The 9,146-nt window shown below is 34.7% G+C and overlaps 1 long non-coding RNA gene across 1 annotated transcript; it reads right to left on the bottom strand.

Annotated features, from left to right (window-relative positions):
* Positions 1 to 1,649: 1,649 nt before the first annotated feature.
* On the bottom strand, positions 1,650 to 8,065 carry LOC124886751. Its single transcript, XR_007044150.1, has 3 exons — positions 7,960 to 8,065; positions 6,444 to 6,568; positions 1,650 to 1,927 (listed from the first exon to the last, which is right to left on the bottom strand). It is a non-coding gene; the product is annotated as an uncharacterized LOC124886751 (long non-coding RNA).
* Positions 8,066 to 9,146: the final 1,081 nt, after the last annotated feature.

Below are 9,146 nucleotides of genomic sequence, written 5' to 3'. Positions count from 1 at the left end.
TTCAAACATACCAAACAACAAATCATTCACATTCATGTAAAAATTAAAGGGAGATAAGATAGAATTAGACCTCAATGCCACTTTCAAAATTGATGTATTATTCTATTAATCCGGTAGAATCCGCGTACGAAAACCTCGAGTCGAACCTCAACAACGATTAAACCAACTTCGATAGACCCTTTTGTTCTATTTTTCAGCCAACCCGAATCAAAATCGAGAAAGTAACGAGAGACCCAAACCCAAATTCATACGCCCCTTTTCCTGTTTCTCTTGTTTTCTGGCTAATCTTGTTGGAATCAGGCAAAATGGGTCAAGTACGATTTGTCCAAGATGGATTTACGATTTTAGACTCGTCGGAGCTCTGGCAAACCCCAATAGTGACCAAAATAGAGAAAATCAGGCAGTTGTAACGTTCTCTGATGAGAATTATCCAGAAAAATCTCTCTCCTCTCCTTTCTGTATATTTCCCATCACTCTCCTTTGATCTCCCAGGGGGAGATTCTCCCTTAGTTCTCTCTCTCTCGTTTTGGCTCTTTATGGGGATGAGAGTATGTTGTTGTGTGCATGTTCCTTGTTTGTGGAAAAGATGGAGAATTTTATGGCTCTATGTACGTATGCTCTGTGGAAATAGAAGAAAGGATGTGTACATGGAGATGGAATCCCCTCCCCCTATAGCTGAATATGTGTGTGTATATATGGATCCCCCTTTTATGCGTAACCTGTGTGTATATAATTGTGGGAGGTGAGTCATGTGTAGTTTTGTGGGCCCCGTGTTTTTGTATTCTCCAGAAGGAACCAAAACATTGAAATTCTTTTTTTTCCTTTTTTTCAGTGGGCCCCCTTCTCTTTTTGTTGTGTATTTAGTTAAAAAGAATAAAATGTGAGGGGGTTGCCTAAGGGTGAGGTAGGGTAGGGGTGGGGTAGTGGTTAGGATAAGATAAAATTAGTTAGAGGCATTGATATTTTGTTAGGGAGTTTGTTATTTTGTCATTTTATGGAGGGATAATTACACGTGGTACAGTACGTGGTAAGATGAGGGTGAAAATGGGTAAATTGGATTTTTAAGAGGGACAAAATTAGGTGTCTACATCATTGACCCTGCTAACCACTCCCAGTTGTTACCTAAGCTCTTCATCTACATAGATACCTACTGTATTTCTCTTTTCATGCTACCCGAACACCACAACTTATACCCATCTACTACTTGCGCTTTAGTAACTACCTATTTGGCTTTTTGGAGACAAGCTATATTAATCGGCCTCTTTCTAAGAATTTTCGCCAGCTCTATCGAATTCTTTGATACGGATCCTTTATTCAAAGATTGTACTCTCAACCTAAGAGGTCCCTTTCCCATATAAGGACTACAAGAATCGAATGAACTGATAGATCAAACCAAAAATATCGTTATTGATTTATCGGTATCAAGTAATTAGGTTAATGATTTTCAAACGGTTCTAAAAACTCATTGGCTGGGATATCAATTTGATTTTCAGTTTTAACGTTTTAGTTAATGGCTAAACCAATAATTTCACGACCCAAATCGCCATGTGTGGCCCCCCACACTAATTTTTCTATGGGAGAACCATCTAAATTGAACCATTACCCAATCACTTAATCAATATTATGATGATATTATTATAAAATTAACATAATAAGAATAATTCCGGACTAATCATTATTAATGTAGAAGTCAAACTACTTACTTAAACCCCAAGATTCGAAACTCATCGTACAAGAACTACAAATAAAGCTCATATCTAAAGAGATAGCCAAAAATAAAGTAAATAAAGAATGTTTCATAGCCCGAAAGATGAACAAGAACAAATAAGATGACCCATGGCAGCCTGAAGACGGAGTGCTCACCCTTGAATCAAGATCTGCTATCAAACTTAAGAGGTGAGATCATGTCTGAGCCAGAGAACACATTCTGCACTCAACAAAAGAAGAGTACATGGTTGTATCAGTACAAACCATCATGTATAGGTAGGTGTCATAAGATAACTCAATTTAATAGCATGTACACAACATAAATCAAATAACAAGTATAAAAGCATCATCACATAACAAATATTCAATGAATAACCAATACAGCAACAACAGGTCAAATAGTGCTCACAAACAAGCCACATAACCATCAAGAGTATCAATCATACTGTACAGATCCACTGAATCAACACAAATATGTACACCCATGCTGTGGGACTTATTTTTTTCCAAATAGTCTCGACATGCAGAGAACAATCTATATTCATATACCGTATCGGCGTGGTACCCGATCCATCATTTACATATCTATACTGGCGTGGTACTTGATCCAAAATTTATATACACTTATCGGCGTGGTACCTGATGCAACATATACATATATGTACTAGCATGGAACCTGATCCAATATATACAAATTTGTAGCAGCGTGGTACTCAATTCAACATAGACATATTCGTACCTATGTGGTATCCGATCCAATATATACATATCCGTACAGGTGATCGAACATATACATATCTGTACCGGCTTGGTATCCGATCCAACATATACATATCTGTACCGGTATGGTATCTGATCCAACATATGCATATTCGTACCAGCATGGTACCTGATACAACATATACATATCCATACCGGCGTGGTACCCGATCTAACAAACACATGTACTATGAATATAAAATTTGCACTGCCTCACAGCATAAAATAGGATGTACCAAATTTATAAGTACAATTAAGTTATAAGACAATTCCATCAAGTAATTTTCAATAATCATTTATGTACGCCTCAACAATCCAAACATCATCAATTTCAAGCATGTCTGAATACCAATCAACAAGTATCCAATTTACGAGCATACACACAATTAAATTGAGTCTAAACTCCAATAAAACCGTAATCTACATTAGCCGAAGAATCCGAATCTCACTAGTCCACAAGTGTCCTTCCCTTCCTGACAAATTCGGAACGTTCAAAATTTATAACTAATGGCGCCAGCCTTCTGTACGTGAAAGAACTATAAGAAATAAGTACACCACATAATTTTCTCATGATTACTGCCACGAATTTTCCATAATCTAACATTTTTGTCATTATTAAGAATGACTAATTAATTATTATAATCTGAGTTATATACCCACTAACGCACAAATCCACAAATCAGAACCAAAGTAAAACTATAATGAGGCGTACATGTAAACTATTACCTATTATCCATTCTCCATATTGCAATACCACCATTGCCAAATTATACTAGGTCAAACTTGCTAATATTGGCATAATTATTAGCAATTTCCCTCTTAAATAATTCATATGCAACAACTACTAAGCTCAGCAGTAAATTGATTCCCACTGTGCACGTCATTTTTGTTCTTTTATTCTGTGCCTCCTTTCTCTTCCCCTTTTTTGTTCTAATGAATTTACTGTATAATTTTTGTTCTAATAATCCATTACCCCAATTTTATACATGACGGCATGACCAATAATAATTTAATAAAATAATATCTTCATTAACCATTAATTAATTTAATTATTTTAAATACCCAAAACATCTAATAAATCCCTCGTTCGGAACACCATAGAAATAAATTAATTATGTAAATTGACTAAAAAGTACGTTTCAGGCCTATTGGAAACATTAACACACCAAATCGGGGTCGTCTTGACTAAATTATGGCCATGATCAAGCGCAAATTTATTAAAACTCGATAATACAACTAATGACTTAAATTGCTTCTGAACACCTCAAGAATTGGTATTATCCATCTCCGTAAGTCATAAATAATGTATATAAACTATGGAGAGCGCTAAAAATAGGAAAGAGGAGAAAATTTTCCAAACGATCGGGAGGGTTGTTATATCCGATACCAATTAAACAACTGTTCATCCCCTAATAGCAACAAGTGACAAGGAGGGGAAACAGGAAATTACCTGAATGAGCAAAAAGATGTGGATACTTGCTACGCATGTCTGCTTTGGTCTCTCAACTAGCCTCTTCAATAGGACGATTCTTTCACTGGACCTTTACAGACACAATCTCTTTAGTCCCCAACTTACGAACAACCAAATACCTATCCGAGTCTATGCGTACCTCCACCGCCCCAGACTTAGAAGGTTCAATCTGTATACAACAACACAAGGCATATTCTTCACCCACATATATGCAACCGTCCTATACCGACTGATAAATATAGATGCATACTGGTGATAGGCAATGAGCACGCAGAAATGAATGCAAACTACACAATCAATATCACAACTCATAATATCTGTCCCTATCAGGATCGTCATCATTGTAATCAACCTCCATCCTTGTTAGATATCGACACATCATCAATAGTATCCTCCGACCTTGCGGGGTATCAACATATTATAAATATATCCTCCGGCCATGTCGGGTATCAATATCATCAGAACAGTATCCTTCAGCATTGTCGGGTATCAACATGTCATAAATATATTCTCCGTCCTTGTCAGGTATCAACATCATCACAACAGTATCCTCCGGCCTTGCCAGATATGAACATATCATCATAATAGTGTCCTCCGGCCTTTTCGGGTATAAATATATCATCATAATAGTCATTATCGAATAACACACACTAAAATACTCATAAAAAATAGTCATATCACCATAGAATGTCTATCTAATCAATACTTCCCAACCACTCGTTATAATCTAACCAAAACTTATTATAATAGAAACACTAGTTCCCTAGTCATCACATAACCTTTAGTTATTAGCCTAAACATTATCCTTCACATAATCCTTATTCTCGGAATTGCAAATAACCACTATTTATTTAATAGCAAACATCTAACATCTAGTCAATGTTCATCACTAGACCCAAACCATCATTTATCCACTATTCATTATTATCAACTAATCATCCTATATCTGTTAATCATTACTAGACAACACATTACTACTTGTCACCTAACCATCTTTTATTAACTGATTCCATTCATCAACTAACCATCGTTTACCAACTAATCCTTACTTACTATTCATTAGTTAACCATTTAGAAACTATTCAAAGTTATTACCTAGCCACCTCTTATTACCAATATCTCTACAACTCCCCATTTATTGACTAATCGATATCACGAACTTAGTCATCAATACCAACTAATTATCACCTATGCTAGACCCGACCACACTATAAGTTACACATTAACCATTGCTAGCTAGCATGTTTCAACTATGCAAGATTCACTAACTAATACATTAGATTCCTAGCCATCAAGTGCTATAGTCCTCTAATAGACAACTAGTTACCACCTAGCTTAACCGTTAATTAGGAAGAACAATCGTAAGATTATATTTCAGCTACAATCACATCAACTATAGATATAATACTCGTGAATGTACCAAATCTATGCAGGCCATCACCAGTATCTAATAAATAAAGTCGTAAGCAACATACCGCATCTTTTTTCGTCCTATACCGGAGAGATGTGTATATAAATATATATAAGAAAGAAGAACTAAGATCAAATAATAGAGTGGCCATTTGATCACAAATAAGAATAGTACCTATAATGACAATGTTTGATACCCCTGCCTCAGGACTACCTGGACAAGCATAGATATGGGCCCTAACACCGATTTAAACATTATTTTTATCAAGTTGAGAACCACCTCAACGAGGTTGATTACCACCCCTACCTGCTAGAACTAAAGCTCGAGGGTCTTACTACTAGCCAAACTAATTGTAAGGCCTCAAATTAGGACAAAACCTCCTGATGTGACTCACTCCACCGCACCTAAAACATACTCACACTCCTAGAATAAGAACCACTGAAACTACCTCCTTTGTGGGAATTCTTTTCTACTGTAACCCCTTTGCATAACGCCCTCCATCTTCTTATCAAAATGCACCATTTCCACCACATCTCGGCATCCCCTAGAAACTAGACGGTAACTAGTTCTACACCATACCTCTCAACTATACCCATCTTCGAGAATAATAATGAAAGAAGTTATATACCAATTGGAATTGTTAGAAACCAATTGAAATCAACTAATAACACATAATAAAGAAGAATTTGAATTTTCATAGTGTTCTATAGCCACTCAAAGAAAAGTACATACGTCTCTATACTGTTTCCCAAGACTCAACTAAACACTTTCTTGTACGATGAGATCGATGAAGCTAGGTCTTTGATATGAACTTTATCATGGCCCAAATGGCCATGAGTGACACCCACACTAATTTTCCTATGGGAGAACCATCTAAACCAAATCATTACCGAATCACTTAATCATTATTAAGATGATATTATGATAAAATCAACATAATAACAATAATTCCAGATGAATCATTATTAATGCAGAAGTCAAAAAAAACTACTTACTAAAACCCCAAGACCTAAAATTCATCATAAAAGAACTACTAACAATAAACATGTCTAAAGAGATATCCAAAAATAAAGTAAATACGAAATGTTTCATTACCTGAAAGATGGACAAGAACAAATAAGATGACCCATGACAGCCTTGAGACGGAGTGCTCGCCATTAGATAAAGATCTTCTATCAAATTCCAGAGGTGAGGTCATGTCTGAGACTCTAAAACAATTTCTTCACTCAACAAAAGAAAAGTACAAGATAGAATCAGTACAAACCACTATGCACTGGTAGGTGTTATAGGCCAACTCAATTTTATAGCATCTACAAAACATAAAAAAATAACAAATAGACAGGCATCGTCACATAAAAAATGTTCAATGAATCAACAATACAGTGAAAATAGGTCATAGAGTGCTCACAAACAAGCCACATAACCATCAAGAGTATCAACCATACTGTAAACATCCACAGAATCAACATAAATATGTACAGACATGCTATGGGACTTATTTTTTTCCAAATAGTTACGATCGGTAGGGAACAATAATATTCATGTACCATATCGGCGTGGTACCTGATCCATCATATACATATTTGTACCGACGTGGTACCCGATCTAACGTATACATACTCGTACCGGTATGGTACCCGATCCAACATATACATATCTGTACTGGTGTGGTACCCTATCCAACATATACATATCCGTACCGGCGTGGTACCAATCCAACATATATATATTCATACCGGTGTGGTACCCGATCTAACATATACATATCCATACCGGCGTGGTACACGATCCAATATATACATATCCATATCAGCGTGAAACATGATCCAACATATACATATTCGTACCGGTGTGGTACCCGATCAAACATATACATATCCGTACCGGCATGGTATCCGATCTAACATATACATATCCGTACCAGTGTGGTACCCGATCCAACATAAACAAGTAATATCAATATCAAATTTACACTACCTCAAAGCATACAATACGATATACCAAGTTTACAAGTACACTTAAAGTCAGAAGATAATTTCATCTAGTAAATTTTTAATAATCATTTACACACACCTCAACAATCCAAACATCATCAATTTAAAGCATGTTCGAATACCAATCAACAAGTATCTAATTTAGAAGTATACACACAATTAAATCAAGTGTAAACTCTAATTAAATATAACCTACCTCAACTAAAGAATCTGAATCTCACTAGTCCACAAGTGTCCTACCTTTCCTCACAAATTCGGAATGTTCAAAATTTGTAACTAATGGCGCCAACTTTCTGGACGTGAAAGAATTATAAGAAATAAGTACACCACATATTTTTCTCATGGTTACTGCCAAGAATTTTCCTTAATCCAACATTTTTGTCATTATTATGAATGACTAATTAATTATTATAGATAATCTGAGTAATATACCCACTATCGCACAAATCAGCACAAAAGTGAAACTGTAATGAGGCGTACATGAAAACTATTACTTATTAGACATTCTCCATATATCAATACCACCACTGCCAAGTTATACTTGGTCAAACTTGCCAATATTGGCATAATTATTAGCAATTTTCCTCTTAAATAATTCATACGCAATAACTACTAACCTCAGCAGTAAATTAATTCCCACTGTGAACGTCGCTTTTGTTCTTTTCTTCTGCTCCTCTTTTATCTTCCCCTTTTTTGTTCTAATGAATTAACCATATAACTTTTACTTTGATAATCCATTACCCTAATTTATACGTGACGGCGTGACCACTAGTAATTTTATAAAATAATATTTTCATTAACCACTAATTAATTTAATTATTTTAAATATTCAAAACTTCTAATAAATCCTTCATTTGGAACAGGATAGAAATAAATTAATTATGTAAATTGACTAAAAAATTTGTTTCGGGACTATTGGAAACATTAACATACCAAATCAGAGTTGTCTTGACCAAATTATGACCATGATCAAGTTTAAATTTATTAAAACTTGATTATCCAACTAATGACTTAAATTACTTCCGAACACCTCAAGAATTTGTACTATCCATCTTCGTAAGTCAAAAATCACGTATATAAACTATTGAGAGCGCTAAAAATAGGGAAGAGGAGAAAATTTCACAAACACCGGAAGGTTCATTACAAATAACCCAATAAGATTATATTTAAAGTTTATTTTTAACCCTAACTAGTTATTTAATAGTGGATTTATATTTTAAATAAACACCCTATTGAGTAAAATTTTTTTTTTGCATTTTATTGTTGTTATCTTAGTGTTGGTCTTTTCTTTATAAACTTATTGGCTTTGTCGGGTTCAAACCATTAATCTAAACTATATACCTACACTGGTTTCTTTTTTGAGATATCGTTATGGATTACTACTGCACTCATGTTTGCTACGTAACCAAAAAGAAAACATGTTTGTTTTAGTAATAATATATTTGAATATTCTTCTACTTGTTAGGCTTTTATGCATTAAGGTAGTGTGTATATATGAACATATAAAAATAAGAAGAGAAGGTGAAAAAAATAAAGGGATCATTTTCTTATTGGTTAAACCGATAAATCTAACTGTTAAGTTTAAAGATATATAAATTTAAAACTGATAATAAATATTTTATTTATTTGATTATTGATTTAGCTTGTTGGCCAATTGAAATCAATAAAGCGAACTGATAATAGACATAACCGAACTTAACCAATTGATCCACATATCTAGCACAACTTATCACTCCTGCCCCTATCCCTCTACCTTGATCTCAGCCCCGAACAAAGACATGACCCTAGTCTATCATCATCAACC

Source organism: Capsicum annuum, chromosome 8, assembly GCF_002878395.1.
Source record: "Capsicum annuum cultivar UCD-10X-F1 chromosome 8, UCD10Xv1.1, whole genome shotgun sequence".
NCBI lineage: Eukaryota > Viridiplantae > Streptophyta > Magnoliopsida > Solanales > Solanaceae > Capsicum > Capsicum annuum.
The sequence above is the reverse complement of the archived record's forward strand: the minus strand, read 5'-3'. Positions and strand labels throughout refer to the sequence as shown.